At 49.2% G+C, this 15,463-nt stretch overlaps 2 pseudogenes; both read left to right on the top strand.

Annotated features, from left to right (window-relative positions):
* LOC147092706 (NACHT, LRR and PYD domains-containing protein 12-like) overlaps positions 1-15,463 on the top strand; it is a 1,351,730-nt pseudogene that overhangs the window by 1,094,091 nt on the left and 242,176 nt on the right.
* Positions 1-15,463, top strand: part of LOC147092709 (NACHT, LRR and PYD domains-containing protein 3-like) — a 116,420-nt pseudogene that overhangs the window by 22,246 nt on the left and 78,711 nt on the right.

The following is a 15,463-nucleotide window of genomic DNA, read 5'->3' as shown; positions in this document are numbered from 1 at the left end:
GCCACTCCTTGTGTAATATTGAACTTCGTGATGACATCTGTCAATTGCTTTAGGCCGAGAAACATTTAATCTCTGACGTTATGGAGCTTGTGGACGGTTTGGAATCGCGTTACCCACGCCACTAGTGGTAGTCGCAGTTATTGCATTGGAATATTCTCATTCTCAGACTTTAAATCGAGAGGGGAATTCAATAGTCCAGCTGAATAAAGTTAGGGCTTCACTACAATGTAATTGATGTTCGTTGGACCTTGCTGTGCACACATTAGCTCCCATGATTCCCTACATTACAACAGTGACTACACATAAAGAACGTCATTGGGTGTGAAGCGCATTGGGAGGTTCCTGAGATCTTGAAAGGTGCGATATACTTGCAAGTTCTTTCTCTCCTTCTACAGAGTAATGTTGGTGTTTCATTCGTTCTCCTCTGTTTCCCGACGGACGGATTAGCAAGAAATTGTCACCTTTACGTTGTCTGTAAGTGAGAGAGTTTTGAAAAATAATTAAATTTAAACCTCAATAATAAAAATGGAATGAGGTAAAGGGAGATCTCAATAATTCTACATGATATAATTTCATAACATCCAATTGTGATATCTACAAACTGATGTCATTGTCGGTGTAATTTCTTCCCAATAATGGTGCTTAATTAATTCACCAGGTACAGTTTGTCGATATTTAACTATCCTAACAAGGAAATAATATTTTTGATTAGATTCTCAGCATGTACACTATTGTGGCCGAGTGATGGAAAATGGAACAAGAACAATCCACATCGACGTGTGGGAAAGGTGGAAAAGGTGCAATTTGAAAAGTGATCAACTATATAACTGGCAATGGCAAGGGAGGAAAAGTAAAACAGGCAGTCACCAGAAGATAGATAGTTATGGCTACATGAATGAATTAGGTGTTAACTTGGCTAACAGGATGGAGCAGAGCAAGAGAGAAGCAGGAGTAGACCGTGCAGCCCCTATTGCCTGTTACATAGGACCAGGAGGAGGACATTAAGCCCTTAAACCCTCTTACATAGGAATAAAAGTAGGCCATTCAGATCAAGGAAACTGTTACATAGGAATAGAAAGAGGTCAGTGAGCCATTTAATACTGTTATCTAGGAACATGACGACGCAATTCTGCCCATGGAATCTGTTACATGGGAGTAGAAGGAGGCCAGTCATGCCCTCGAGCATGTTACATGGTCACAGGAAGAAGCCATTTAGCCTCTAGAGCCTAATACATAGGAAAGGAGGAGGCCATTTAGTTCATCGAGCCTGTTTCACCATTCAGTCAAGTTATGGCTCATCTGTATCATAATACTTTTTAGACATTTTATCACGTGAGATAACAAAAGTTGTTTATGGCCAGTTTACAAGTGGTGCCAATCGGTTAACATTAATAGTTATTTGTACTAATATTCCTATAAATAGGTCAGTCATATTTTGTAAATTGCTATTTTGAATCATATTCATTATTTGTTTATAGCTGAGGATAAAGATGGAATCAGACAAACACTGGACAGTTACAGTGACACGGTGTTAAACATTATCACCCAATTTTGCCGTCAGAGATTAGAGGAGGCGATTTTAGAACTGGTGGAGAACATCGCCCTGGCACTTATGGCCGCAGATTCGCTGAGTGGCGTCGAATATGGGGTAGGTTGGATTACACGAGTCCTGTGTTATAGCAATTTTCTAAACAGGCTTAATCGAACAGAAAGCTCAATTTGAATCAAGGGTAAAGTATCAATTTGGTGAAAGAAATTACAGTGGAATGGACATTCCAGCTGGGTCGAAATTGGACGCTCCCCACAATGAGGGCAATTTTCACTTTGGAAAATGGTGTAAATTGGGTGCTAGTCAATTGGTCGCCCATTATACGCCATGCCGATTTACTTCATTTAGGCGCACAACTGCTCCACTCCCCAAACACCTCCAAAATGCCCAGCATTTACCAACCAAGACAGCTGGTTGGCAGTCAACTGCTGGACCCTTCCCCATGTGTCTAACTGGCGCCACGAAATGCGCAGATCAACACCAGAGTGATTGGGCCACTATTCTTTCCTCAGCTTCTCTTGAAATCTTACCACAAGCTGTATTGGAGATAGCATTCAACTTCGATGGCATAATGTAGGACGCTGAAAACGTGACATGTGTAATCCAGGAGTAGAGCAAACACCCGCAATAAAAGATTGAGGGAATTCTACCGCTCTGCCGCTACACCTGAATTTGCTCACTTTATTTGCTGGTCTGTCAATCTATGCCCCCATACATAAGAACATAAGAAGTAGGAGCAGGAGTAGGCCAGATGACCCCTCAAGAATAATTTCATGGCTGATCATCGACCTCAACTCCACTTCACCGCACAATCTCCATATCCCTTGATTCCCCTGGAGTCCAAAAATATATTTATCTCAGCCATAAATATAATCAAAGACATAGCATTCACAGCCCTCTGGGGCAGATAATTCGAAAGATTCACAACCCTCTGAGAGAAGAAATTCCTCCTCATCTCTTTCTTAGACGTACCTCAGCATATTATAATAGCTCGGCCTCCAGGCTAAAGAGTGATAATGCGAATTTCCAGCAATTGATCTGGTCAACTCACTTGTATAACTTAGCCCAGAGTTTTAGGTGCTGCATTATTTAATGGCACGGATTTTGCAGTCAGCAGCGAAGGAATGGTGCTCGTCATTCACCTCGCTGATAGCTGATGACAAACAGTTGACGGGCTTTAGAGTGGATACTTGCTCTAATCCAGCGTCTAATCCAGCCCAGTGCCCTCTACGGGGGATCTGTGGCATTTGTGAAACAAAGAGCTCTTCAACCGATCAAATTGGAGAATTCTCACTGAACCGCGTAGAGTGCAAAGCAGGATGTATGAAGCACGAAAAATAAAATAGATTTAAATGACGTGCCAAAAGCAAAATAAAGACTGGAAAATGTAAATGTGATTAAGAGAGAGAGATAAAAGTGACAGAAGGGCAAAATAAATATTTTTAAAAATAACCAAAACTAATTTTGTTCTGAGGGAATGAGGCAACACTTTTAAAATTACTTCTTCAGGAGCAGAGATGCTGTTCAGTAGTTATTATTATTTATCACCCCATTAAAAATTCAATTACTCCTGAATGCACCAGCCCTGATTTATTGAGCTGTCTTTTGTGCAGAACTAGTGCGCAAGTGCATTTAGTCATGCAGTTGCAGTCATTCTGTATACGACTACTGCAACAGCACATCCAGTGCAGGAGCAGGGTATCTTTGACAGCAATTCTGGATATCGAAGTTTAACTGCGCATGTATGGACACCAAAATTTGCTGTCCAATTTAATCTAAAATTGCTGTCCGATTTATCCCCTAGTAACCGTTATTATAACAGCAAAATTCGGGCCAATCATTATTGTTCTAGCTTTATCATCACTGAGACCTGCACTGTATTTTCTATTTCTTTGAATGCTAAAATTAACCCCATACAACGCTAAACATGTAAATCCATTGAAAGGTGTTGCTGTAACAGCACAGGGGATGCATCCAACCCATTAACTGGTGTCAGGCATAGCTCAGTGCATCGCACTTCCGCCTCAGAGTCAGAAGGTCGTGGGTTCAAACATCCACTTAAGATACTCGAGCCCTAGAATCGAGGCTGACACTCCACAAAGCCAGTTCTGAGGGAGCGCTGCAGCATGATAGGTGCCTTCTTTCAGATGAGATGTCCTGTCAGATGAACTTGAAAGATATCATGACACTGCTTCCGAATTTGAGCTGGGGAGTTCTCCCGAGTTATCTGAGGAGAATATTTATCCCTAAACGAACATCACTAAAAATTCGAAGTATCACCTTCCGATTAGGCAGTCTGCAGCCTTCCGGACTCAATATCGAGTTCAACAATTTCAGATCATAAGCTCGGCCCCCATTTCATTTTCTCTTGTAATTGTTCCACTCCTTTCCCCCCCCCCGCCTTTCCTTTTGTTTCGCTCTCACACCTGGCAGCTATCTTTTGCCCAGCCAGTACACTTTACACCTAATCCCAGCCTATTACCATCTCATCTAGCTTCTAATCTCTTTTACTTCTTTTGTTTCTTTTATTCTTTTGTCCGATCGCAGCCCTGCCTCCGATCTAGTTTCTTTTCTTTCCAGTTTTGAAGAAGGGTCCAACCCGAAACGTCAACTCAAATTTCTCTCCATGGATGTTGCCTGACCTGCTGAGTTTTTCCAGCATTTTCTCTTGTTGGACCGTAAACACATTATGTGGTTGGATGCAATATAGTTGCAGCATTTCCTGCAATACAATGGTAAGTACTTTTCAAACGTACCTCATTGGCCGGAAAGCCCATTGCGATGTTCTGCAGTCATGAAAGACGTTATATATATTAAAAACGTTATTTTTTCATTCGGTAATTTGCATTCTTCCTTCATTTCCTTCCTTTATTCTTTTCTTTTGTTCAGTTATTCGTCGCTTGTTTTTTCTTTCTGTCCTTCCTTCTTTAATTATTTTGCTCTTTCCTTAATTCGTGCTTATTGCAGTTCATCAGTAAACTTGGTGTGGAGATGCCGGAGTTGGACTGGGGTGGACAAATGTAAGAAGTCACACAACACCAGGTTATAGTCCAATAGCTTTATTTGAAATCACAAGCTTTCGGAGCGCTGCTCCTTCATCAGGTGAAGTGGAGAAATGCATAAAGACACAACTTATATAGTCAGAGAATCATGTCAGATGTTTACAGGTAATGTTTCCAACTGCATACCCAAAATAGTAGTAAATCTTCAAATAAATTTTTAAAAATCATCACACTTTTTAATTAAACTATAAATTACATTAAATAACTATTTTAAACAATAATTTAAATTTTTGAAAAAAATAATGTTATGTTGTAACTGGGCTAAAAATAAACTTACCTTGCTTTAAATTGTTTAAAAATAATAAATCTGTGGAAATTTTTTTTAATTTTAATTAATTGACCACTTACCTTTTAAAATGCAGGCCTTATGACTGGTTTTTAAATTTCTAAAATCTAAAGACTTACCCTCACGGAAAAACCTAAAAAAAACGTAAGTTCAAAGCGCACGCGCAGACTCCTGCGCGCATGTGTTCGACCTCTGAACCCCTGCTTTCAGAGGAACGGAAGTGCCGGTTTCCCGTGCATGCGCAGTACATGCAAGAAACCGGCACTTCCATCGGGCCCACGTGTGAGTACCCAATGCATACTCACGCGTGGAGACCCGAATTTCTGCGCCATTGAATCAGCTGCCAATTATACACCTTCCCTGATTTCCCTTTCCACTGAAGGGAATGGTCGGTCAAATTGGTCCGGGTGTATAACAGGCGACAATTCGACATTGCACATTTTGCACGACCTCCCATAGTTAAATGCAATCCCCAATGGAAAAGACAGTAGATGTGGGGTGCTCATTTTTCCCGGCGGTAGCGCAAAGTGGGCGGAATCACATCTGACATCTGTTATAGGCCAGGACTAATATTGCCACTAATGGCACTGAATATCAGGCAGGGTGTATAAAGGGCGTCCGATCCGCTATTGCCCCTTACTGCAGAAGATGAATTTCTACCTCGTGGAGTGTAAAATTGGTGTACGATTTGCCCATTCTGCGTTACCACCCAAAACCTCAGTCTATATGTTTTACGGCCATTTTGGTGTCTAACAATATTACAATAAGAGCGACACTAATGGCATTCTTAATAATACAACGAAAGGCATCCAAAAGCAACACAAGGAACACCTCCTCTCCGAAAACGGGAACGTCAGCAATGGCACAATCCGTGGAAGTGACAAAACAAAGACCTTCTCAATCACTGATCGATATACTGAACTGATAATCATTTCCTCTCTCCACGAGCGGAGACTGGTGGAACATGAGCTGCTGGCCAGAGGCAGGGAACACGAGGAGTGGCAGCAGAAGCATGTGAGCAGCAACATTGAGAAAATCTGCATCGATCAATTATCATGCTGGGACCTCGGTGGTCAGCGGGGTGGTCGGCATCGGCAAGATCACCATGGTTGAGAAGATGGTACATGAGTGGGCCGTGGGGAAAATCTATCATCAGTTTCAATTTGTTTTTCAGTTCAAATTCAGGAACCTCGACGTCATTAGTGGTGCCCATTCTCTGAAAGAAATAGTGCTGGATTCCTAGGCTTATTTGGGAAAGATATTGGAGATATATGGATGAGGCCGGAATATCTGCTCTTGATGTTCGATGGGTTGGATAAGTTCCAACACACGATAGGTTTCACAGATCGTGGGGAAAATAAAGGCCATGGGAACAGCTGCAGCGGAACCTAATGCAGATGTGAAGTGTCCGAAATTGTCCGCTGTCTGGTACAGCAACAGGTGCTAAAGGGTTGTTCCGTGCTTGTCAGAAGTCGGCCAACGGCTCTTGACTCATTGGAGCAGGCCAATATCAACCTCTGGGCCGAGGTCCTGGGCTTCCTGGCCAGTGAATGGAAGGATGATTTTAAAAAGATCTTCAGGAATGAGAAACTCGCCATCCATGTATTCAAACACGTTGAAGAAAATGAAAACCTGTACATCATGTGCTACAAACCTTCCCACTGCTGGATCATGTGCTCCACCTTGAGCCCACCCTTCACTCAAGCGGAGGGGAGAAGACCTCCCCCTAAAACCATCACTGAACTCTTTGCCAACTACATTTACAACCTCTTGAAAAACCACAGGCAAGGTGTTGAGAATCAGCGAGCAGTGTTACTCTGAATCGAAGAGTTGCCTACCAGGGAGTTTCCAACAGGCTCATTGTCTTCAATGAAGACCACTTATGTCAACACCAGCTGGAACGCTCCAAGTTCATTTCCAGGTTTATGACGGAGATCTTGAAGAGTGATGACGCAGCAGAAAATGTTGTGTACACGTTCCTCCACCTTACCATGCAAGAGTTCTTGGCGGCCCTCACTCAGTACTTGACTGAAAGGCGCCAGAACGTATTGGAGCTCCTTCAATGGGCTTTTAAGAAGGTCGATGGGCACTTTGAGATATTTACGTGATTCTTGGTGGGTCTCCCATCCTCCACTTCAGCCCGGCAGCTGGAAGAAATCCTGGGCCCGCTATGTCACCAAACCACCTGCCAGGTGATAGGAAGGGTGCAGATAAATGTTCAGTTAGAGATCAAGAACATGGACACGAACACGGATAAGAGGAAGCTCATGAACATGTTAAACTACCTGTGCGAGTCTCAGAACTTCGCTTTGGTCCAGAAGACTGTCAGATCAGTGGAGAGGCTGAAATTTGGGGACTCCAACCCATGGTTCACACTGAGATTGAGCCCGTTGAATTGTACCGTGCTTTCCAACGTGGTGCAACTGTGCGTAACTGTGGAGGCTGAATTTGGAGAAATTCTACATAAAGGAGGAAGGACTCAAGTGACTGGCCCCCACGATGTACAAATGCAAAATTCTGAGATTTTTATTAATGGGGGTGAAATTGAACATGGCTGGTGAATCCGAACAGTCAGTAGCCCATTGGTCGCCTGTTATATGCTCCACACGATATTCAGCTCCTTTGACTTCAATATCTACCTCTCTTCTGTCTATGTGCATGTCTTTTCGGACCACGGGTGTCTTCTCCGCCTTACCAGTTTTCCCCTGTTCCCTTCAACCTCAATAGTCGTGGCACTGAGCCCCACACACACAGCAGGAAGGTCCCAAGTTCCAACCATGGCCTGTACTGAGTTAACTGATCTGACCAACTGTGGCACTGAGCCCCACACACATACAAAGCAGGGCAGGGATAGGTTTGGTTTAAGGGCTGCGTTGAGTTGTTGCTCTCATCCAGTGTTGGGCCGAGCCCCACAGAGAGTAGGAAGGGCCCAGGCTCCATCCCCAGCAAATGCTGTTAGTGGACCTCATCCAGTGTAGGGCTGCGCCCCAACACAGAGCAGGAAGGGCCCAGGCTCCATCCGTGGCCAGTGCTGTTAGCTTATTTAATCTGAGGCAGCTGGTATTCGTGCGAATTCACCACATTTTTAAAACTATACACCAGTGGATATCCAGCAAAATAACAGCTTCTGAAATTAAATTGTTTTAATTTTAAATCCTCCAATTTGACCTCATTTTCAAAAATTCTGTCAACTTTTATTATGACACACAGCAACCCCCAAAGCAATCACTTTCCTCAGAGATATTGCAATCACTTCCACCAGGATGCTCTAAGCAAAACTCCAACAGGCGATCGAATCACTACCGCCAGTGTAGCACTACCGCCGAGTCGAGTTTCCTCCCCTGAAGTGCACATTCAACAACCAAAAATGATGATTAATCAGGTCGGATATTTGACTCTGCCAGTTAACCAAGGAAATAACCCATGAAGGTTGTCTATTTGACTTCCATGGCGACCACGTCAATGACTCAGTGAGGCAGCCAGTAAAAGCACCACAACCATCACTGATGGGAGAAGCCAAGGTGGGATAGCAATGTAGGGTGCTCATAAACATGAGGCTGTCAATGCTGATTTTGACGCGGCACATTTGTGTAGAAATTTCACTTAAGCGCAACATAAAATGAGAGCAAGCATTCGCGAAGAATTGATAATGGGAGATAATGATCGGGGGGTGTGGAGAATGGGGGATAGTGCTCGGGGGAGGGCAGAATGGGGATAGAGCTCGGGGGGAGTGCAGAATGGCGATAGAGCTCGGGAGTAGTGGAGAATGGGGGATAGAGCTCGGGAGGAGTGGAGAATGGGGGATAGTGCTCGGGGGGAATGGGGAATAGGGGAAAGAGCTCGGGGGAGTGGAGAATGGGGGATAGAGCTGGGGGGGAGAGGAGAATGGGGGACAGTGCTCCGGGGGAGTGGACGCTGTGCGATATTGTTTGGATTTTTCGAGAATGGGGGCAGTGCTCGAAGGGGGGTGGAGAATGGGAGATAGTGCTCACAGGGAGTGGAGAATGTGTGATAGTGCTCGGTGGAGAGCAGTTTGGGAGATTGTGCTCGCGGGGAGTGAAGATTGAGAGATAGTGCTCGGGGGGATTGGGGAATGTGGGATAATGCTCTGGGGGAGTGGAGTATGGGGTACTGTGCTCGGGGGGAGGGATAATGGGGGCTAGTGCTCGGGGGGAGGGAGAATGGGGGCTAATGCTCGGGGGGAGTAGTGAATGGGTGATAGTGCACGGGCGGATTGCAGAATGGGGATAGTGCTCTGGGCGAGTGGGGAATGCGGATAGAGCTCGGGGTGGAGTGGAGAATGGGGGATAGTTATCGGGGGAGTGGAGCATGGGTGGTAGTGCTCGGGGGAAATGGTGATTGGGGATTGTTCTCGGGGCAGTGGAGAATGGGCGATAGTGCCCTGGGGGAGTGGAGAATGGGAGATAGAGCTCTGGGAGAGTGGAAAATGGGGGATAGCGCCCGGGGGGAGTGGAGAACGGGGGATAGAGCTCGGGGGGAGTGGAGAATGGGGATAGTACTCGGGCGGGTTGCAGAATGGGGATAGTGCTCTGGGCGAGTGGGGAATGCGGATAGAGCTCGGGTTGGAGTGGAGAATGGGGGATAGTTATCGCGGGAGTGGAGCATGGGTGGTAGTGCTCGGGGGAAATGGTGATTGGGGATTGTTCTCGGGGGAGTGGAGAATGGGCGATAGTGCCCTGGGGGAGTGCAGAATGGGAGATAGAGCTCGCGGGAGATCAGAAAAGGGGATAGTGCTCGGGGGAAGTGGAGAATGGTAGATAGTGCTCTGGGAGAGTGGAAAATGGGGGATAGCGCCCGGGGGGAGTGGAGAATGGGGGATAGAGCTCGGGGGGAGAGGAGAATGTGGTTAGTGCTCGGGAAGAGTGGAAAATGTGGATAGTGCTCGGGGAGAGTGGAGAAAGGGAGATCGTGCTCGGGGTTTGTGTAGAATGAGGGATAGTGCTCTGGGGGAATGGGGAATGTGGGATAGTGCTTGGCTGGCTGAGGAAAGGGAGATAGTTCTCGGGGGGAGTGGAGATGGAGGAGAGTGCTCTTGGGGAGTGGAGAATAGGCGATAGTGCTCGGGGGGAGTGGAGAATGGGAGATAGTGCTCGGGGGAGTGGAGAATGGGGGATAGTGTTCGGGGGAGTGGAGATTGGAAGATAGTGCTCGGGGGGCAGGCAGGATGAGGGTTAGTGCTCGGGGGGAGTGGAGAATGGGAGATAGTGCTCGGGGGATTGGAGATTGGGAGGCAGTCCTCGGGGGGAGTGGAGAATTGTTGATAGAGCCCGGGGTTGTGGAGAATGAGCGATAGTGCTCGGGGGGAGTGGAGAATGAGGGACAGTGCTCGGGGGTCTGGAGAATGAAGGATATAGCTCTGGAGAGTGAGGAATGTGTGATAGTGCTCGGGGGAGTGGAGAATGGGGATCGTGCTCGGGGGAGTGGAGAATGGGGGATAGTGCTCGGGGGAGTGGGGAATGTGTGATAGTGCTCGGGGGGAGTGGAGATGAGGGATTGTGCTTTGGGGAGGGGAGAATGGGGGATAATGCTCGGGGGAGTGGAGAATGGGAGATGGTGCTTGGGTGGCTGGGAATGTGAGCTATTGCTTGTGGGGAGTGGAGAATGTTGGATAGTGTTCGGGGGTGTGCAGAATGGGCGATAGCGCTCGGGGGAGTGGAGAATGGGAGTTAGTGCTCGGGGGAGTGGAAAATGAGGGATAGTGCTCGCGGAAGTGGAGAATGAGGGATCGTGTTCGGGGGATTGCAGAATGGGGGATAGTGCTCGTGGGAATTGGAGGACGGGAGATAGTGCTTGGTGTGAGTGGAGAATGGGGGATAGAGCTCGCGGGGTGTGGGTAATGGGGGAGAGTTTTCAGGGGGAGTGGAGATAGGGCTATAGTGCTCAGGGGAGAGGAGAATGGGGGATAATGCTTGGGGGACTGGAGAATGGGGAGAGTGCTCGGGCGGAGAGCAGAATCGGGGATAGTGATTGGGGGAGTGGAGAATGGGGGAGAGTGCTCGTGGGGTTGGAGAATGGGGGATAGTGCTCGTGGGGAGTGGAGAAAGGGGGAAAGTGCTCGGGGGGATTGTAGATTGGGTAAAAGTGCTCGGGGGGAGTGGAGAATGGGGATAGTACTCGGGTGGATTGGAGAATGAAGGACAGTGCTCTGGGGGAGTAGGGAATGGGGATAGAGCTCGGGAGGGATTGTAAAATGTGCGATACTGCTCGGGGGAGTGGAGAATGGGAATAGTGCTCGAAGAAGTGGAGAATGGGGGATAGTGTTCGGGGAGAGTGGAGAATGGGAGATAGTGCTCGGGGTTTGTTGATAATGGGAGTAGTGCTCGGGGGGAGAGGAGAATGGGGGATAGTGTTGCGGGGTAATGGAGAATGAGGACAGTGCTTGGGGGAGTGGAGAATGCGAGATTTTGCTCGGGGGAGAGGGGAATGGAGTATAGTGCTCGGGGGAATGGAGAATGGGGGATAGTGCTCGTGTGGAGTGGAGAATAGGGGATAATGCTCGGGGGGAGTTGGGAATGGGAGCTAGTGCTCGGCAGAGAGTGGCGAATAGGGATAGTGCTCGGGTGGAGTGTAGAATGGGTGATATTGCTCGGGGGGAATGAAGAATGGGAGATAGTGCTCAGGGGGAGTGGAGAGTGGGAGATAGTGCTCAGGGGAGTGGAGAATAGGGGATAGGTCTTGGGGGAGTTGTGAATGGGGGATAATGCTCGAAGGCAGTGGAGAATGGGAGATTGTGCTGGGGGAGTGGAAAATGGGAGATATTGCTCGCGGGGAGTGGAGAATGTGTGATAGTGCTTGGTGGAGAGGAGATTGGGAGATAGTGCTCGCAGGGAGTGAAGATTGGGAGTTAGTGCTCGGGGGGATTGGGGAATGTGGGATAATGCTCTGGGGGAGTGGAGAATAGGGTATAGTGCTCGGGGAGAGTAGAGACTGGGTGATAGTGCTCGGGTGGATTGGAGAATGGGTATACTGCTCTGGGGGAATGGGGAATGCAGATAGATCTCGGAGGGGAGTGGAGAATGGGGGATAGTTATCGAGGGAGTGGAGCATTGGTGGTAGTGCTCGGGGGAAGTAGTGATTGGGGATATTGCTCGGGGGAGCAGAGAATGGGAGATAGTGCTCTGGGGGAGTGGAGAATGGGAGACAGTGCTCATGGGAGATCAGAAAAGGGGAGAGTGCTTGGGGGAAGTGGAGAATGGGGGACAGAGCTCGAGGAGCGGAGAATAGGGATAGTGCTTGGGGAGATTGCAGAATGGGGATAGTGCCCGGGGAGAGTGGAGAATGCGAGCTAGTGCTCGGGGTTTGTGGAGAATGGGGGATAGTGCTCGGAGGCAGTGGAGAATGCGGGAGAGTGCTTTGGTGGCTGAGGAATGGGAGATAGTGCTCGCAGGGAGTGAAGAATGGGAGAAAGTGCTCTTGGGGAGTGGAGAATGGGAGATAGTGCTCGGTTGAGTGGAAAATGTGGGATAGTGTTCGGGGGAGTGCAGAATGGAAGATAGTGCTCGGGGGGTGGGCATAATGGGGGATAGTGCTCGGGGGGGATTGGAGAATGGGAGATAGTGTGCGGGGGATTGGAGATTTGGACATGGTGCTCGGGGAGTGTGAGAATGTGTGACAGAGCTTGTGGTTGTGGAGAATGCGCGATAGAGTTGGGGGGAGTGGAGAATGGGGGGTAGAGGTCGTGGGGAGTGGAGAATGGGGGCTAGTTCTCGGGGGGAGTTTAACATGTGGGATAGATCTCAGGGGGAGTGGAGAATGGGGGATAGTGCTCGGGGGAATGGACAAAGAGGGATAGTGCTCGGGCGGAGTGGAGAATGAGGGATAGAGCTCGGGGAAGTGGAGAATGAGGGATAGAGTTCAGGGGGAGTGGAGAATGAGGGATAGAGCTCAGGGGGAGTGGAGAATGAGGGATAGAGCTCGGGGAAGTGGAGAATGAGCGATAGAGCTCGGAGGGAGTGGAGAATGGGGGATAGAGCTCGGTGGAATGGACAATGAGGGATAGTGCTCGGGCGGAGTGGAGAATGTGGGATAGTGCTCGGGGGGAGTGGAGAATGATGGATAGTGCTCGGGGGGAGTGGAGAATGAGGGATGGCGCTCGGGGTAGTGGAGAATGAGGGATAGAGCTCAGGGGAGTGGAGAATGAGGGACAGTGCTCGGGGGAGTGGAGAATGATGGATAGAGGTCGTGGGGAGTGGAGAATGGGGGATAGTTCTCAGGGGGAGTGGAGAATGAGGGATAGTGCTCGGGTGAATGGACAATGAGGGATAGTGCTCGGGCGGAGTGGAGAATGTGGGATAGTGCTCGGGGGAGTGGAGAATGAGCGATAGTGCTCGGGCGGAGTGGAGAATGAGGGATAGTGCTCGGGGGAATGGACAATGAGGGATAGTGCTCGGGCAGAGTGGAGAATGTGGGATAGTGCTCGGGGGGAGTGGAGAATGAGGGATAGTGCTCGGGCGGAGTGGAGAATGAGGGATAGTGCTCGGGCGGAGTGGAGAATGTGGGATAGTGCTCGGGGGGAGTGGAGAATGATGGATAGTGCTCGGGGGAATGGACAATGAGGGATAGTGCTCGGGCGGAGTGGAGAATGTGGGATAGTGCTCGGGGGGAGTGGAGAATGATGGATAGTGCTCGGGCGGAGTGGAGAATGTGGGATAGTGCTCGGGGGGAATGGAGAATGATGGATAGTGCTCGGGGGAGTGGAGAATGAGGGATGGCGCTCGGGGGAGTGGAGAATGAGGGATAGAGCTCAGTAGAGTGGAGAATGAGTGACAGTGCTCGGGGGGAGTGTAGAATGTGGGATATTGCTCGGGGGGTGCGGAGAATGATGGTTAGATCTCAGGGGGAGTGGAGAATGAGGGATAGAGCTTGGGGGAATGGAGAATGAGGGTTATTGCTCGGGCAGAGTGGAGAATGTAGGATAGTGCTCGGGGAGAGTGGGGAATGATGGATAGTGCTCGGGGGGAGAGGGGAATGTGTGGTAGAGCTCGGGGGGAGTGGAGAATGTCGGATATTGCTCGGGGGGAGTGGAGAATGAGGGATATTGCTTTGGGGATTGGAGATGAGGGATATTGCTCTGGGGTAGTGGAGAATGATGGATAGTGCTCGGGGAGTGTGGAGAATAGAGGATAATGCTCAGGGGAGGGGAGAATGGGAGATGTTGCTAGGGAGGCTGGGGGATGGGAGATATTGCTTGTGGGGACTAGAGAATGGGGGATAGTGCTTGGGGGGAGTGCAGAATGTGGGATAGCGCTCAGGGTAGTGGAGAATGGGAGATAGTGCTTGGGGGATTTGAGAATGAGGGATAGTGCTCAGGGAAGTGGAGAACGAGGGATAGTTCTCCCGGGATTGGAGAATGGGAGACAGTGCTCGGGGGGAGTGGAGAATGGGGGATAGTGCTCGTGGGGACTGGAGGATGCGAGATAGTGCTCGGGGTGAGTTGAGAATGGGAGATAGTGCTCGGGGGGAGTGGAGAATGGGGGATAGTGCTCGGGGGGAGTGGAGAATGGGGGATAGTGCTCGGGGGAGTGGAGAATGGGGGATAGAGCTCGTGGGGAGTTGGGAATGGGGGATAGTGTTCGGGGTGAGTGGTGAATGGGGGATAGTGCTCGGAGAGAGGAGAATGGTGGACAGTGCTTGGGGGGATTTGAGAATGGGAAGAGTGTTCGGGGGGAGTGGAGAATGGTGGATAGTGCTCGGGGGTATTGGACAATGGGTGATAGTGCTCGGGGGAGAGGAGAATGGGGACAATGCTCGGGGGGAGTGGAGAAATGGGGATAGTGCTCGTGGGGATTGGGGAATGGGGCAGAGTGCTCGGGGGGAGAGGAGAATGAGAAAAGTGCTCAGGGAAGTGGAGTATGGGGGATAGAGCTGGGGGAAATGGAGAATGGGAGAGAGAGCTCTTGGGAGAGCAGAATGGGGGATAATGCTCGGGCGAACTGGAGAATGGGGGATAGTGCTCGAGGAGAGTGGAGAATGGAAGATAGTGCTCGGGCTTTGTGAAAAATGGGAATAGTGCTCGGGGGGAGAGGAGAATGTCGGATAGTGCTCGGGGGAGTGGAGAATGCGAGACAGTTTTCGGGGGAGTGGAGAGTGGGGGATAGTGCTCGGGGGGTGTGGAGAATGGGGATAGTGTTCGGGGGGCGTGGAGAATGGGAACAGTGCTCAGGGTGAGTGGAGAATGGGAGATTTTGCTCGGGGGAGGTGAGAATGGGTTATAGTGCTCAGGGGAGTGGAGAATGGGGGATAGTACTCGTGTGGAGTACAGAATTAGGGATAGTGCTCGGGGGGTAGTTCGGAATGGTAGATAGTGCTAGGCAGGATGTGGAGAATGGGGGATAGTGCTCGGGTGGAGTGGAGTATAGGGGATATTGCTAGGGGGGAATGAAGAATGGGAGATAGTGCTCAGGGGGAGTGTTGAATGGGAGATCGTGCTCGGGGGAGTGGAGAATGGTGGATAGGTCTTCACAGAAACAGAATCACAGAAACCCCACAGTGCAGATAGAGGCCATTTCAGCCCATCGAGCCTGCACCGACACATATCCCACCCGA

This window comes from Somniosus microcephalus, unplaced genomic scaffold, assembly GCF_052327205.1.
Source record: "Somniosus microcephalus isolate GS21.2 unplaced genomic scaffold, FLI_Smic_1.0 unresolved_chr2, whole genome shotgun sequence".
In the NCBI taxonomy this organism is placed as follows: domain Eukaryota; kingdom Metazoa; phylum Chordata; class Chondrichthyes; order Squaliformes; family Somniosidae; genus Somniosus; species Somniosus microcephalus.
Note: the sequence above shows the minus strand (reverse complement) of the source record. Positions and strands in the feature narration are given on the sequence as shown.